At 41.5% G+C, this 18,454-nt stretch overlaps 1 long non-coding RNA gene across 1 annotated transcript; it reads right to left on the minus strand.

Annotated features, from left to right (window-relative positions):
* Window positions 1-5,420: 5,420 nt before the first annotated feature.
* On the minus strand, window positions 5,421-18,030 carry LOC137301195 (uncharacterized). Its single transcript, XR_010958242.1, has 3 exons — window positions 17,852-18,030; window positions 14,484-14,619; window positions 5,421-5,455 (listed from the first exon to the last, which is right to left on the minus strand). It is a non-coding gene; the product is annotated as an uncharacterized lncRNA (long non-coding RNA).
* Between the last annotated feature and the right edge of the window lie 424 nt (window positions 18,031-18,454).

Below are 18,454 nucleotides of genomic sequence, written 5' to 3' on the forward strand. Positions count from 1 at the left end.
TGTTTTTACGCAGTGTGTTGTTATGATCTGGAATGCACTGCTTGAAAGAGTGGTGGAAGAAGATTCAATAGTAACTATCGAAAAGGAATTGGGTAAATACTTGAAAAGGAAACATTTGCAGGGATATGGGGAAAAAGCAGGGGAATGAGACGAATAGCTTTTCCAAAGAACCGGCACAGGTATGATGGGCCGAATGGCCTCCATCTGTGCTGTATGATTCTATGATTCCAATATTTGGCTTGCAATCCTTAGTTTGCCCTCAATTATACTTCTTTAGTGATTCCTTCCATTGCTTTAAAATGTTTACTTGAACAAAATTACCTTAACAACCTGTGTGTATTTTAAGTGATATGCTTACACTTTAACAGTATGACTTGTTTATTTTAAAAAAGTGAATTTTTCTTAAAAGCAATAAACAAATTCACTGTATATTTTTTCAAAAGGAGATTGAAGGGAGCACATAGCGAATTCTGGTGCCTGTGTAGGTTTGGGAAGGAGGGAAGGATATGAGGAGCAAAGCCCAAGGCTTGCATAAAACCGAGATGAGGGGGATGGAATTGAGTCATGGGCTAGGGTGAGGCCCCAGGCTACAGCGGCACTGAGACAAGGATGGCAAAAGGCCCAGGATTGAGGGCAACATGGTAACTCATACAAGTTGCAAAGTGGTTGAGGTTCAACTCAGAATATTGGGCCTCAGCTGGGTGAAGTGGTCAATGAACGATCAGGGGAAGATATACACAAGGTCAGGGATATGCATGAGGGCCAATCAGTACACTGGGTCTCTGAGTGGGGAAGTCATTGGAGTAATTGGAAGATGGGATGGATAAATTGTTGATTTTTTTTTACATGTTTACATTGTTGTGAATTTTATTTTTTTTTAAGGTGTGGCTGGGCATCTGTGACTGTATCTTGGAGAACTTTTTTTCTGCGGTGCGATTGGGTGGAATCTAATTGTGCAGATTTTTTTGGTGGAATGTGCAGAGAAATGTGGATCGGTGAATAACAAAAGTAGAAGCTAACAGTTAGAAGGCAGAGATTTGAACACTTCCCCAATAAGGAAAAAGTAAATTGTCTCAAAGCTCCTGACAAACTTAACAGACATATTATAAATATGTTATTATAAAGGATGTCTTATTGAGGAATGTTGAATTTAATTTTCAAATAATAAATTAACATAATAAGATTCCCCATCCATGCAGCTATTACCATTTTAGTGAGCTTATTTGGATCTCGCCAGCTCTAAATGTAATTGTACAGGAAAATATGCCTGAAGTGGATAAACCAATAATAATGAATCAAAGCCAATTCAGAATTGCACATCGTGACAATTGGCTTGAACTAACTAAAATATTAGCCTGGAGATGGAAATGGGAAACTTTCTTTTGTTACTCGCTGAAGCTCCTCCCTGTTGGATTGAAGTCATGGAGAAGGGTAAATGCTGGGAGCTAAGCTGCTGCTGCATTGTTGCCCCCCTCGGAAGGCTTGTGCTTGAGTACCAAGGTGGTTCTGTAGTTAGCTGGGAAAGGGATAACTGCAGAAGAACAAAACAAGTGGCAGCTCAGCTGTGATTGAAAAACCTGATCTCCCTACAACGCACTTTAGAAGGCTTCCTGTTATAACGGGACGTCTAATATTATCCCTGCAAGACCCCACCTCCAATTTTCCCCCCTCCCCTCCTCCAGGTGTAGATTCTTACCAGTGTGCAGTTGCACAGATGTCAACAACCTTCAGATCTCTCTTTCAGTACCACAACGGCAAGAGGCCAGTCAGGGGAGAAGAGAAAACCAATAAAAGACACAAACGGGCTTGAAATTGAGGACGATCACAACATCGTAAATATTCTGAATGACTATTTCCTCCAAGTATTCACAAGGGAAGACTTGAGCAACATGCTCTCGCCTGACAAAGGTATGCCAAGTAAAATCAATGACTTCACCATAAATGAGTTAGAAGTCCTAGACAGGCTAAATGTGCGCAAAACAAATGGATCCTCGGGGATAGATGGTATCATCTCAGAGTGCTGAGACAGACTAGGGAGGAGATCTGTAAGACACCGACAATTATTATGAGGGAATCACTGAAGAGGGACCAGTAGATTGGAAACAGGCCCACATTCAAAAATGATGACAAAACAGACACAGGCAACTTCTGAATCATTAGTCTCACTTCCATTCCATATAAAATCATGGAATCGATTATCAGGATTAAACAATAGCCTAGTCATCAGCAGTCGGCACGGATTCAGACGGGGTAGATTCTACCTGATCAATCTCCTTGACTTTTTTGCGGAAGTCACAACCCAAGCAGATTGGGGGAAGCCCCATCACAAGATTTATCTTAACTTCCAAAAGACTTCTGAAAATGTTCCACATGAAAGGCTCAATGGGAACATAGGAAGGAACATAGGAATAGGAGTAGGCCATTCAGCCCCTCAAGCCTGTTCCACCATTCAATTAGATCATGGCTGTATGTAAACTCCATCTACCCACCTTGGTTCCAAATCCTTTAAAACCCTTGCCTAACAAAAATCTATCAATCTCAGTTTTGAAATTTTCAATTGACCCCCCCCAGTCTCAATAGCTTTTTGGGGGATAGAGTTCCAAATTTCCACTACCCTTTGTGTTGAAGTGTTTTCTGTCATCACCCCAGAATGGCCTAGCTCTAATTTTAAGGTTTTGCCCCCTTGTTCTGGACTCCCCCACCAGAGGAAATAGTTTCTCTCTATCTACCTAATCAACTCCTTTAATCATCTTAAACACATCAATTAGCTCACATATCAATCTTCTATACTCAAGTGAATACAAGCCTCGTCTATGCAAACTATCCTAATTTAACCCTTTTAGCCCCGGTATCATTCTGGTGAATCTGCACTGCACCCCCTCCAAGGCCAATATATCCTTCTTGAGATGCAGCGCCCAGAACTAAATGCAGTACTCTAAATAGGGTCTAACCAGAGCTTTAAATAACTGTAGCATAACTTCCACCCCTTTGTAGTCCAGCCCCCTTGAGATAAAGGCCACCATTCCATTAGCCTTTTAAATTTTCTTTTGTACCCAACGCTGTGGGGATTCAGGGTAAACCTTGGAATTGGTCAGAAACTGGCTGACGGTAAGAAACAATGCACAAAAGTGTAAAGTATTACACATAGAAAGAAAAATAAACATGAATGGTTTTGAAATAGCTAAGGACAAAGCTGAAAGAGAGTTAGGAGTCCAATAGATTTTATGCTAACATGTCCAACAATTACAGAGCAGCTTGCATGGTAATTTTCTGGTACTAGCCCACAAATTACCAGATGTATTCAATTTAATTTGAACTCATGACCTCTGGGTTGCTAGTCTAGCACCATAATACAATACCATATAGGAAAAGTATTCCTGGAATGTCACTTTAAGTTGAATTGCGAAAGTAGAACTAAGAGACACAGGTGCAACTAGAAAAAGGTAATTCTAGGACTGGTATCAATAAATTCCTCTTCACACAGAGTGATCAATGTGTGGAATTAATATCCAGATAGAGCAGTGGAGGCAAAAAACCCTGAATCAGTTAAGAAGCAATTGGGGCATTAGAATCTCTCTGGATGGATGAACTAAGATGGGGCAAATTATCTTCCTCATTCATAATTATCTTGTGATCATCTCTCTCTGACAGACCACTCTATAGGCAACACTGTCAGTACAGTATTCATAGTCAATTGAGATGTGTTTCCTAGTCTGTGACTAGACAAAAGTTTAAATTACAAATTGCAGTCTCAGTGTTGGGCTCCTGTACAGTTTGTTGTAGTCAGGATCATTGTTCCCATGTGGCACTGGGCCCGATCTCTTGCGTGATGGAGATATTTGCTGACTTTTTTATAGAATCTATTGAGTGGGATTCAAAGCCTTCATACCCAGGTGATACAATGTGATGCTGAATGCAAATATACAACTTCCTTCCTCTTACTATTTCTGTCAGCCCAGTGTAACTCAGTGTTTGTCCCCTGGACTTATGAAATTAGCAACATGAGTAAATGAAATGCTCAGTTTGATACAAAGCCACCCAGACTAAGAAAGCACCAGGTTTGATCCTTGGACTGTACAACGTTAGCTGATCTGAACTGTGACAACTATAGGAGCACTACAACTGGAAGTGTGCATGTCACTTGAGTGAGATATTAAAGGGTGGACAAGATGAGTGGAACTATATCCCAGCAGGAGAGAGCGCTCCCATACCCAGGCTTAGATTCAATAAAGCCCTTATACAATCTTCCCCTCATGGCTTAGCATGCTTATCTAATGAGTGTCTGAGCCATAAAGACCAGGAAAAACCCAGGCTCAGTCTCTGGTCTGTGCTGAATTAGCTGTCACCAGCCAGGCAACCTGTAGGACTCTACAATTGATCGCAGCCCCCTGCATTAAGGAAAGAAAAATCAACCAGGATTTCCTGATCACTATCCAGCAAACCTCTACTGGAAGTGTGCATGTGTCCAGGTGAGGGCAGAATCAAACTTGGGTGTGATGCCCCGTATAGTCGAGTAGCCTATACATCAAGGTTCATGCATTTGGATGCTGGGTCAATTGAAATATTCAACATTGAGATCGATAGATTTTTGTTAAGTAAATGTAACAAGGGATATGGAGCAAAGGCAGGTAAATGACTGTTGCAGGAAAGCATGTTGGTGTGAACACTGGGGAAGGACAAGAATAGGCTCGGCTATGATGCCTCTTAGTCCGCTACGTTTCTGTCTGATTTCAACTTCACGATGAAGCATATTTGCACGTGTACATTTGACCTAATTGTATTTCATTAATATGTTACCAGTTTTAGCAGAACAAACGTATCCATTATGTTTCTTTAAGGCAAAACTTTTTGCTCAAAATAGATAGAAGCCTAAATGAGTTAACATAGGTGCTGGCCCTCCCATACTTCACTCAGTTATTCAGGAAAAGTAAACATTATCTACTTTACCAAACCGGCTTCAAACAGCACCACATTGTCAAGATTTGTTCCAATATGGGATAAAAGCTACTCTGGAACAAACAGGAACGTTATTCGAGGTTAACATTAAAACGCAAGGATTAGAGATGAGAGAAATGCGGCTGCTGGTGTTCCAATGTGTTGTGGTATGTAGCAGTGGGACATGGTGTTTCAGAGCTGTGATGGCCCATTCCACACCTTCTTGCTCTCTGCTGTGTTTCTGGGAAGAGGTGCTGAGTGGAATCTAAGCACTTTCCCAAGACAAAGAATTCAGAGAGCGAGTCTCCCTGGGTTGAACAGTTACGGATGGCACTGGTGCGAGTCAGCAGCAGATTGCCCACCTGCTGCCATGGCTAGGAAATGATGCATGGCACTGAGCGGGTTTAAATATTTAAAACTTGGGTGGGGATGGAGGAAATAAAATTATTCGAAAATTAGCATAAAGACGCACTCACCATTGGCCCCTGTGAAGATTCAGCAGCTTCTGAGGTTTTCCTCTCTAAATATAAAGATAACACATGCACAATCACATAGGATGCCTCAAACATGTGTGTCAGTGAAAAATGCATCATTAATTTCACTGCATGAAATGCAAAAGACAAAAATACACTGGCTTTCATCACCAATCAAGTGCCCTGCAGATCCACGAGAAGGTTTTTTTCTCCTCTTTTCTCCTGCAGGTACTAACTCCTTCCTCGGGTACAGTTGCACAGATGTTGGGAGCCCTTCAATACCTTGCCCAAGTGGCCATTATTCATGTGTAAGGCTCCAACAGTGATTGTCAGAAGGCTATTCAATCACAATTTGCATCATAATTCTAACCGACCCTGTCCTCACCCAACACACAAATACGAACATTCCCAGCAGTGGTCACTGAAAGTGATCCAGACCTCAAGTCTAAACAGGGTAGAGAGAGTCTAAATGGGGTAGAAGAGAAAGGGATCTAGGGGTACAGATACACAAATCACTAAAAGTAATGACGCAGGTTAATAAGCCATAAAAAAGCAAACAAAGCACTAAGGTTCACTTCTAGAGGGATAGAATTGAAAAGCAGAGAAGTTATGTTAAACTTGTATTGAACCTTGGTTAGACACCACTTAGAATCTGTGCACAGTTCTGGTCCCCATATTATAAAAAATATAGAGGCACTGGTGAGGGTGCAAAAAATCCAATTGGGAATTCAGGAGAAACTTATTTACAAAGAAAGTGGTAAGAATGTGGAACTCGCTACCACAAGGAGTAGTTGAGGTGAATAGCATAGGTGCATTTAAGGGGAAGCTAGATAAACACCAGAGAAAGAGATCTAGGGGTACAGATACACAAATCACTATAAGTAATGACGCAGGTTAATAAGGCCATAAAAAAGCAAACAAAGCCTTAGGGTTCACTTCTAGAGGGATAGAATTGAAAAGCAGAGAAGTTATGTTAAACTTGTATCGAACCGGGAGAAAGGAATAATAGGATATCCTGATAAGGTTAGACGAAGAGGGATGGGAGGAGGTTCATGTGGAGCATAAACACCGGCATGGACCAGTTGGGCCGAATGGCCTGTTTCTGTGCTGTAAATTCTATATAAGAAACCTGGCTTGAGTTCCCCCTTTCTAACCCAGGGGCATTGAAGCTAATTGTAACAACTATCTCTGCCCTGTTGAGATCAGCTAACTTAGCGCACGACAGGGATTGAACCAGGGACCTTTGTGGTCTGTATCTCTCAGTTACTCACTGGATAAACAGTGGTGGGCTAGACTTTCAGGTCATTGACTATGAACAGATGGAAAATCTAGCCCACTTAGTCATTGGGGAATAAAGTCACATTAAAAATATGTTGGTGTATTAGTAGGGCAACTTCTATACTTCCATAAAATAATGATTAATTTTAAGGATGAGTTGATGTTATCGGACTATTTTGTGGGTTAGATATAACTGTTAGATTACTACCATAAGTATGATATTCCTGATTCTCTGACAGAAATTTCACATCCACATACAAGTAGGATACTGTTGTCACTCCATGAGGAGACAGTTGTGGACAACGTCCCCTTAAATAAATTGCACACTGAACATCTCCCCATTCTGCTGCATGTAGAGGGATCTGTCCTGAGTGACACTCTCACTTCTTTACCAGGAGGAGACAGCACTCAGATCCCAGGAAACAGCAAGAGCTCTGCAGGTTCGCACAGGAAAATCAGTCAAGTAGCTCCAAGATACGCCAAGTCAGAAAGGGAAACTCAATCGGCATTTCCTACACTTCAAAACTACTTCATTGGTTGTAAAGCGCTTTGGGATGTCGGGAGGTTGTGAAAGGTGCTATATAAATGCAAGTCTTTCTTTCTTTAAATGCAGTTTTTTATGTGGAGGTTGAACTTGTCAAAAATGAGGATGACTATATCTGTGGTAGGTAACATAACATTCTTTCTCATTCTTTCAGCCTCCTCATATAAACAGGAGGATACCAGAGTGGTACAGAAATTGCCAGTGAGATTTTCAGGATCTATATTATCAGGTCAGTTTGCATCACACCAGAGCTGTTACAACAAAGCTGCTACATCAAAACAGTGATGCTTAGTAAAAGCACAGAGGTCATTCCAGGTCACTGCCATGCTAACGACTCGAGAACAACCTGCGTATATTGGCCCAACAAGTGGCCGCTGAATATATAGTGAGCTCTAACATTCCCTAGGACCTGGAATATCCCACCCTAATAGACAGCAACACAGGATACAGTCCTCCACCCTATTTACTAATCTCCACTTTGCTCATATGAAAAACAAGCTGCTTAGATTAACAAAGCTTGTTGTTGAGTCAACATAAAGAGTAAGTCTACACTTTTCAATGTAAGAACGGTGAGGTGGTGGATCAATCTTCAACGCCCTGATTTCCTGAGATAAATGAGGTTGAAAAACAACCTTAGGCAAAAAAGGAAGAGTCAGAACTCCCTTGTCCATGTGGTGCGTGAGACAGGGTGAGCCTACTGCTAAACTGTATGACAGCTTTTCAGTGTATGTCACTTGAGCGAAGGACACTCAAGCTCAGAGCAAATCACAGGTTCTGACATTAGCGCACTCAGAATCAGACACAAGTAGCACATAAGAACAGCCTGGGGAACAATAACCACACTTTCCAGACACTTTTCATCAACCAGAACAAACATGGCTCTCAATGAATCTTCTGAACTCCATAGCTGCAGCTGGTGGCTGCAGTGGGGATCGACCATAGTTGCTTTTAGTTGGCCTGTTCCTCTACTCCAACCCCCTCCAACTCACCTCCTGTGTCATCTGCTTCTTCATTCCCAGGCACCAGCTCCATTGCTTTCACCCGAGGGCAATTAGATAGCGTTAATGAGGATGTGATACCGGGTGATTGCCAGAGCATAAGGAAGTGGTTTAGGATGTGCCACCTACCCATTGGAAGCTGAGGAGAAGGTTACTTATGGCTTTGGAGTCATGGGACCTAAAGTCATGGGTACTCGTCTGAAAAGAAGGATGTTCAAAGAATATTGTACCTATTGCAGACTCTGAGGTCAGTCTCTGAGCAGGTGCAGTAACTGAGATATGACTCTCAAGTCTACAGCTCTCCTTTGCAGCAACATCAGGGAAGCTTTTTCTTCATTGCAGGCACCAATGGAGCATGTGGCAGCTTCAGTGGAATCTGCAGCAGATCCCCAACCCAAGAAGCAGCCAGGGAACAGTTGGTGCCTTCCATCTCAGTCCCATGACCTTTATCCCAGAGCATCAGCAACCAACCATCTTCTGCAATACTGGCCCTCAGGTCGCACTTAGGAAAAGCACTAGAAAGAAAAGCACGTGTAGGCACTGAAGTGTGGAAGCATGGTGTTTGGAAAGAGTAGGTTGGCTTGTGTTCACTTTGAACCTCATTGTACTAAAAGAGAAAGTGCGCTGACATTGTGCTTTGTTATTCATGGAGATTACAGCCATACAGAAAAGGGAGCACCTATTTGATGCAGATTTATTCACTCGAGTGATGATTGTTGGCATGTTCATGCAGGGGCAAAGGGGGCTGATGTGTTGTCATGGTGTAGGATGGGCAGTAGACTGAGGGAATGCCCCTTTATTTGAAAGTAGGACTGGCGGAGATAAGGTGATGGTGTCAAAGGTCGACTGTGTTACACAGAGAAAAAGACTTCAGTGATGAGATATGCTCTACTGCTCCTTGCAGGCAGGAGTCAATGAGGAGTCACTGAGGGCATTCCCTCAATCCAGTACTCATCCTACACCATGACAACACATCAGCCCCCTTTGCCCCTGCATGAACATGCCAATAATCATCACTAGAGTGAATAAATCTGCACCAAATAGGTGCTCCCTTTTCTATATAGCTGTAACCTCCATGAATAACAAAGCACAATGTCAGTGCAAATTCTCTTCAGTACGATGTAGGTATCGTGATGCTGTTCTCCATTTAGTTCTGGTTCCAATAGTGCCAGGGACCCTTCACCACCAATGTCAAAGTGCAGCCCTTTTTGAATGACAAAGATATGAAGGGCACAGCAAGCTATACCTGTTCATGTGACACGATCTGGGGCATACTGCAGAGCTCCTCCCGATCTATCCAGTCAGCTAAAGCATGCCTTTAAGACCCCAATGTCCTCTCACTGATCAATCTAGTCGAGGATTGGGGGAAGGCCCAAAGTGCGCAAGGGAGGGATGTGAGTTAATGGTGGAAAACAGGGGGAGGGGAGGGTGGAGAGGGGGGACAGCTTCTGCCCAATTTTCCTGCCACAAGTATTTTCTTGTACTTATACACCGCTAATACCACGGTGAGGAAACTCACCTCCCGATATTCAACACATTAAGCAACATTACACGATCATTGCTTTAACCTGCAATGGGAGTTAAAAGGGTTTCTAACAAGCAGAAAGGGAATATGGCTTTGATTCAGAAACATCAGATTTTACATGAACTGCTTGAGACAAAAGGAATTAGATTCATTCAACAAACATGTCTTTTCGAATGCCTGAAAATTCAATTTTCCCAGACAACCTACACATCACAAATCAATCTCTTCTACCATGCCATCTCACAGGGGACCCTTATCAAATCATTACACTCTGACTTGAGGGAGAAGAATGTTTCTTTTACAGATATCTTGTAAAGCACAAATAAAATATGGCAGACACATACCATCCTGGAACAAATTAATTTAAAAAATGACTGTGCATCATAGATGAGTTAGGCGATGTGGGTATTGTCAGGCTGCAGGGGCAGTAGCAACACTTCCTGGCTTGGGTATGATGTTCACATTAACAATGATCTCCATTGTGTCTACGATGTAACCCTGGCACTTTTCACCATCTGGGGTGTTACAGGCTGGTTGGTACAATGGCCTTTGAAACTAATTTTCAGCCAACGAAAATTCCTTGAAAGCAATCTCCAGGGAGTCATCAAGATAAAGATAATTGAAACATTTAAAGCTTTAAAAAGCAGGGGGGGAAAGAATTACGATAGGTAGGATAAAGGCAGACAAGGTTTAAAAAAGAAGAATAAAATGAAAGTTAAAATCAAGAAATAGGAAAATTCAAAAAAAGAGAAAATAGAGATAAAGAAAAAGGGGCAATAGGACTAAAACAGGAAAAGTGCTTTTTATTTAAATGTAAAATTGGGTTTCAGGTGTTTAAATTAGTAGTTTAGGATTGTTATTACAGTAATAAAGTTACTCCTGATGTTTGAGTAGCTTTACTATTATAATGTTAGTGTTTATTTTAATGTTACAGTATGTGAGTTGAAAACAAATAAAAACTGGTTAACCCAGAGCAACAGAAGTTTCACTGAACCTGTCAAAAGTTTAAGGACTAAATTACTTAATAACTGTCTATAAGGTAGCCAAATACAAGTCTTATTTGTTTTACTGAGACCAGCTCTACCCAAAATGACTGGACATATATACATATTAATGATGCCATTAGTATTTGCAGTAAAGCACTACATAAAGGCAATAATCTACTGATCAATAAACGCAAGAATTATCTGTAACCCATAACTTAAAAGAATGTATATTGGTATGTAGTTAATCCAGCTGCTATAGCATCTGAAACTAAATCATAGAATCATAGAATCATAGAAGTTACAACATGGAAACAGGCCCTTCGGCCCAACATGTCCATGTCGCCCAGTTTATACCACTAAGCTAGTCCCAATTGCCTGCACTTGGCCCATATCCCTCTATACCCATCTTACCCATGTAACTGTCCAAATGCTTTTTAAAAGACAAAATTGTACCCGCCTCTACTACTGCCTCTGGCAGCTCGTTCCAGACACTCACCACCCTTTGAGTGAAAAAATTGCCCCTCTGGACCCTTTTGTATCTCTCTCCTTCTCACCTTAAATCTATGCCCCCTCGTTATAGACTCCCCTACCTTTGGGAAAAGATTTTGACTATCTACCTTATCTATGCCCCTCATTATTTTATAGACTTCTATAAGATCACCCCTTAACCTCCTACTCTCCAGGGAAAAAAGTCCCAGTCTATCCAACCTCTCCCTATAAGTCAAACCATCAAGTCCCGGTAGCATCCTAGTAAATCTTTTCTGCACTCTTTCTAGTTTAATAATATCCTTTCTATAATAGGGTGACCAGAACTGTACACAGTATTCCAAGTGTGGCCTTACTAATGTCTTGTACAACTTCAACAAGACATCCCAACTCCTGTATTCAATGTTCTGACCAATGAAACCAAGCATGCTGAATGCCTTCTTCACCACCCTATCCACCTGTGACTCCACTTTCAAGGAGCTATGAACCTGTACTCCTAGATCTTTGTTCCATAACTCTCCCCAATGCCCTACCATTAACGGAGTAGGTCCTGGCCCGATTCGATCTACCAAAATGCATCACCTCACATTTATCTAAATTAAACTCCATCTGCCATTCATCGGCCCACTGGCCCAATTTATCAAGATCCCGTTGCAATCCTAGATAACCTTCTTCACTGTCCACAATGCCACCAATCTTGGTGTCATCTGCAAACTTACTAACCATGCCTCCTAAATTCTCATCCAAATCATTAATATAAATAACAAATAACAGCGGACCCAGCACGATCCCTGAGGCACACCGCTGGTCACAGGCCTCCAGTTTGAAAAACAACCCTCTACAACCACCCTCTGTCTTCTGTCGTCAATCCAATTTTGTATCCAATTGGCTACCTCACCTTGGATCCAGTGAGATTTAACCTTATGTAACAACCTACCATGCGGTACCTTGTCAAAGGCTTTGCTGAAGTCCATGTAGACCACGTCTACTGCACAGCCCTCATCTATCTTCTTGGTTACCCCTTCAAAAAACTCAATCAAATTCGTGAGACATGATTTTGTTCCTAATCAGTCCCTGCCTCTCCAAATGCCTGTAGATCCTGTCCCTCAGAATACCCTCTAACAACTTACCCACTACAGATGTCAGGCTCACCGGTCTGTAGTTCCCAGGCTTTTCCCTGCCGCCCTTCTTAAACAAAGGCACAACATTTGCTACCCTCCAATCTTCAGGCACCTCACCTAAATAATGACTATTTTATTGTTTTAATACAATTTCTCAGTTGGTTTAGAATAAGTTCACAAAAATCTCCCACAATAGTGGATGAAGGCACTGCCTGGTATAGTACCAAGCTGTACAGACGAGGAAGTTGCCTGCTTCAATTCCTGATCAGTGCAGAGTTAGCTGTTCTCATAGCAGTAACTGTACTGCCTCTGGGCCAGATAGAAAAAATAAAAAAATGAAAGACTTGCATTTATATAGCGGTTTTCACGACCTCAGGACGTCCCAAAGCGCTTTACAGCCAATTAAGTACTTTTTTAAAAAAAGTGTAGTCACTGTTGTAATGTAGGAAACGTGGCCGCCAATCTGTGCACAGCAAGTTCCCACGAACAGCAATGTGATAATGATCAGATAATCCGTTTTTGTGGTGTTGGTTGAGGGATAAATATTGGCCAGGACACCAGGGAGAACTCCCTGCTCTTCTTCAAAATAGTGTCACGGGATCTCTTACATCCACCTCACATGGCAGACGGGGCCTCGGTTTAACATCTCATCCAAAAGATGGCGCCTCTGACAGTGCAGCACCCCCGTAGTTCTGGCACTGGAGTGTCAGCTGGGATTTTGTGCTCAAGTATGAGGAGTGGGACCTGAACCCACAACCTTTTGACTCATAGGCGAGAGTGGTACCACTTCCTTTCAGCCAGTTCTTGATCAATATTCAGCAAATCCTGCAAGAAAGTGCCTTTATGTGCGCATTGGCTGAAGACGAGATCAAGCTTGGCTGATATGTTGCATGTGGTTGAATAATTTGCTAACACCCACTGCCCAGGCTGACACAAAGAATGTTCATTTCGTCAATGTAACAGACGGGTGAACTGGCACCTGTGAATCCATACCCCAACAAAGTGAGCACCTTCAGGAAAGCAGTGGAGAAAATTACAAAATTACAAAATAAATAAAATGACAAATTCACAAAAATTAAGATTGCACTGTATTAAAAATGTTAAAAATGTCTGATCTCCTCACACTGCTGAGTTCCGAATCTCGGCCACACTGGTGTAGGGCAGCTGGGAGAGACCAGCCACTCCATGTAGGAAGAGATGAGGACAGAATCGGACAGCAAGGAAATGGAGACTGAGGGAAGTAAAGAATTCTACATTTTGAGGTCCTAGGAAAGTGCGAGACAGTATAGTGAGTCTGACTTTCAATCCTGTGAGGGTGCAAACAGGAGGAAGAGATTTATTAATTTCAGTCAATTTCAAAATTCTAAAAAGAAAGAACTTGCATTTATATAGCACCTTATCACACCCTCGGGACGTCTCAGAGCGTTTGGAACCAATGAATTTGCTTTTGAAGTACAGTCACTATTGTTCCGTTGGCAATCAGCCAATTTGCAAACAGCAAAGTCCCACAAACAGCAAATGAATGAACAACCAGATAATCTGTTTTTGGTGATGCTAGCTGAGGAATGAATGTTGGCCAGGATACTGGGAAAAGTCCCTGCTTTTGTTGAATAATGCCATGGGATCTTTTATGAAAAGGCAGACAGAGATTCGATTTAACGTGTCATCCAAAAGACGGCACCTCCGATAGTGCAGCATTCCCTCAGTACTGTACTGGAGTGTCAGCCTGGATCATGTGCTCAAGTCTGTAGTGGGGCTTGAACACACACTTACTAGCAAACTGGCTTTCAGATAACTTTGGTTAAAATAATCAATTTCTTTCCTAAAAGGGATTAACCTGAACAGATTTGTCCTCTCATTAAGGCTCCACTCCACCATTAATTAGAATTCATTTGTGTAAAATGTAGAGACACTTCAGTTTCCTCTTCTTGTTCACTTCTAGTTTGTCAAAATACTTTTTATTTCCTCAAAGAGATTTGTAATCCTTCTTTTGAAACAGTGCAACATAATGAAATTCCAGGTCGGAAAACTGCTTTGCACAACTTTTGCTATGCACATGAACACAAACTACCAATAGTTGCTTTGTTCAAAATGCATGCAAGACAACTGCTTCTAAGGCAGCTTGCAATTAACTTACGGGATACAGAAGACGATCTTTGTGTTCGGCTTGGTTTCTCAGACAAATTCATTGATATCTCTGTGTCGCTGCTCGTATGCCTGTCTGCACGGTATGAGAAATGGAAGGTGATGGTGCCCGATTCCACCTGCTTTACCTGAAAATAAAGAAATAGCTTTCTGAAGCTTTTCATTAAAGAAGAAATCTTGGTTGGTTATAACCGTTAATGGATTTTTCAGTCAAGAGTGCACTGAATCATCAGAGCACATGAAAGGTCTTCCATGAACTTAAATGACCACAAAAATATTCACAGGTCACTGCTACATCTACAGCACATGGCTTGGTGTATTCTCACATTAAAAAGATGTAGGAATCTTATTAAAAAAATGCTGAGATAGTTTCTGTCATACTGCAGATTTTTTTTGTAACAATCTTCTATTTCTCACTGATTTGAGAAACTCAAAGTCTCAATCTGGTATAGGCGGGGATTTGCTTCTGAGCGTAGGGCTCGGGCACATTGTTGGGGTAGAGTTGAGGGGGCTTTACTCTTCATCCAACCACATTAGGCCTGATCTGTAAGTGCAAAGTCACTTTCAACCATTCTATGGCACCAGTTGGTAATACAGGTACACCCACACTCTACACATCCGGGTCACTCTACAGTATTGGAACACAAGAAAAGAAAAGTTTGCATTTATAAAGCGCCTTTCACGGCCTCAAGATGTCCCAAAGCACTTTACAGCCAATGAAGTTTAGTCACTGTTGAAATTTGGGCACAGCAAGGTCCCACAAACAGCAATGAGGTAACGACCAGATAATCTGTTTTAGTGATGTTCAGTGAGGGATAAATATTGACCAGAACACTGGGGAGAACTCCTCTGCTCTTCTTTGAAATAGTGGCATGATTAAAAACAGCATTATTTTTAATTGGAATGCTTGATTTCTATGGGTGGGATGTAAGTGTCTATCATATTTACACATTTTACACAAGTAGCTAAGGATAGCAAGAAAGCAAGATGTTATACTGATGTAAGCAACACCAGAGTAACGCACTCTGCTGCAAAATCTTCAGAAAATGGGCATCCTTGTGAAGTTAAATGCTGCTGTGACTTTAGTTTGGTTGCTGAGTGTGAGTAGTACACTACTGACTTTTTAAACTTTCTTTAGAAGATAATTCTTTCAAAAAAAGTTACCTTTTTACTAAAATAACTTCAACAAATGAAGAAAAGTTCTTCACAGATTTTAATCTTGTTTCATAACTTAGTTTTGGACTCTCCCACAAGTGAAAACATCTTCTCTACGTCTACCCTATCAAACCTCTTCATAACTTTAAAGACCTCTATCAGGTCCTTTCTTTTCTAGAGAAAAGAGCCCCAGCCTATTCTGTCTTTCCTGATAGTTATAATCTCTCAGTTCTGGTATCATTCTTGTCAATGTTCTTTGTACTTTCTCCAGTGCCTCTAAATCCTTTTTGGAATATGGAGACCAGAACTGTACACAATACTCTAAGTATGGTCCAACCCTAGGTTCTATATAAATTTAACATACCTTCTCTGCTTTTGAATTCTATTCCTCTAGAAATAAACCCCAGTGCTTTGTTTGCACTTTTTATGGCTTTGTTAACCTGCGTCGCTACTTTTAATGATTTGTGAATCTGTACCCCTGGATCTTTTTGCATCTCTAACCCATTTAGATACTTACTTCCTTATTCCTCCTACCAAAATGCACCACCTCACACTTATCTACTTTGAAATTCATTTGCCATTTACATGCCCATTCTGCAAGTTTGCTTTTGTCGCAGTCTTCCTCGATATTAACTATACCCCCCAATTTGGTGTCACCTTCAAATTTTGATATTATACTTAAGATTCCCGAGTCCAAATCATTTATGTAAATAGTGAACAACAGTGGTCCCAGCACCGATCCTTGTGGAACACCACTTCTCACTTTCCGCCAGTCTGAGTAACTACCTTTAACCCCTACTCTCTGTTTGCGGGTTTGTAGCCAGCTTGCTATCCATTCTGCTGCTTGTCCCCTGACTCCACATGCTCTGACCTTAGTCATGAATTTTCTATGCGGTACCTTATTGAAGGCCTTTTGAAAGTCCATGTATATTACATCTACTACAAAACCCGTGTCTATTCTTTTTTGTTACTTTTTCAAAGAATTCAATAATGTTGGTCAAGCATGACCTCCCCTTTTGAAATCTGTGCTGTTCATTATTATATTTTCAGTTTCTAGATGTTTTTCTATTACATCTTTGAGTAAGGATTCCAATATCTTTCCTACCACCGACATTAAGCTAACTGGTCTATAGTTCCCTGGATTTGTTCTATCTCCCTTTCTGAATATAGGAATAACATTAGCTGTCCGCCAGTCCTCTGATATTATCCCCCTTTCTATTTACGTGCATCTATTTCTTCCTTAGCTTCTGTGAGAATGTACGGATGCAATCCATCTGGACCCAGGGTTTTATCCTCTTCAAGTTTGTCTAGTTTATCAATTATCTCCCCCCTTTCTATCTTAAATGTCTTGATACAGTTATATGAATAAGAGCAGCTATCCAGTGCCTTGCCTTTGTGGCTATTCTGGATGTGTGCAACCAGTCAGTGCATTTTGATGGGCTGATCAGTCATGGAGAGCAACAACAGCCGAACCCGATCCTGCACTTAACCCAAATCCACACACAAACATTTCCAAGAGGGATCAGGCGTAGGAAAGTTGGGGGATCTCCCCTCCATTGCCTGGGAGGCCGATACTAACTCTATCACTCTCGCTGCTTGCCTCTGCTGAAATCATTTAACTCCAACAAGGCCAGGAATCAAATCTGGGGCCTCCTTGACCCGGCCAATATTTATCCCTCAACCAACATCACTAAAACAGATTATCTGGTCATTATCACATTGCTGTTTGTGGGAGCTTGCTGTGCACAAATTGGCTGCCGTGTTTCCTACATTACAACAATGACCATACTTCAAAAGTACTTCATTGGCTGTAAAGCGCTTTGGGACGTCCTGAGGTTGTGAAAGGCGCTGTATAAATGCAAGTCTTTCTTTCTTTTAGTGTTTGCTACTGATATGGGTGAAACATGAGAAATTATTTTATTGTCCTGAAAATGAATGTTTATTTAAAAACTGAATATCGTACCTCTCACTATCCAATTTTCATTGGTAGGTCTCAACTTTAAACAGCACCGCTGAGGTAAGAAGCTGTAGCAGGAAAGATAACTACACCGGCACAATTAACCGATGTGCCAGTTCAGCAGAAAATCACGGTGCTGCCCCAAGAGGTGACTCGAGCTCCACCCTTTCAACACACGGCAGGTTGAAGTTTACTGAAAACAACGTTCGTGCGGGGTGATTTTGTATTACTGTTCAGAAACCACCTACCTCGGCTGAGCTCATTTCAGTGGAAGGAGTTTTGTAAACCAGCACATTGCTCGGGTTGGGTGAAGTTCCGCCCTGAAGTGATACAGTAACGTCAGAGGCGCTAGATTCCAAGAACGGATTCCAAACAGCCCACCTCAGTGTTTGCATGTATGCAGTCTTGGTCAAGGAGTTGGTAGAAGACAGCTGTGAACAAAAGGATTTGCTCCTTTAGGGAAACGCAACATGGAGTTCATCATCAATCAGCTTATATCAGGCTTAAAGAGGCATCACCATTGTTGAAAAGTGTTTACCAACCTTTTTTTTTGCCAAACATATAATGGAAAAGCATAAATCACATTAAAATGCTTCATTGCATTGAAAAATCAACAATGCGTCACTTCTGTGTGATCTCATTAGAACACAAACGATACATAGCTCTTCCTACAGTGACAGTTGGGTTCAGTGCAGAATTATTAATTCAACCATATTCAAGCACTTTATGTGAGACATACAGCGGATGCTCGTCTGCTACATTCTGCTTTGTGATTTTCTATCCCTCATTTTCCTCTTTTGTGATCTCCTGCATCTGAATTATTAAGTGGCACCGAAAAGTCCTCCTCAGCT

The sequence above is a fragment of the Heptranchias perlo genome, chromosome 32 (assembly GCF_035084215.1).
Source record: "Heptranchias perlo isolate sHepPer1 chromosome 32, sHepPer1.hap1, whole genome shotgun sequence".
Lineage (NCBI taxonomy): Eukaryota > Metazoa > Chordata > Chondrichthyes > Hexanchiformes > Hexanchidae > Heptranchias > Heptranchias perlo.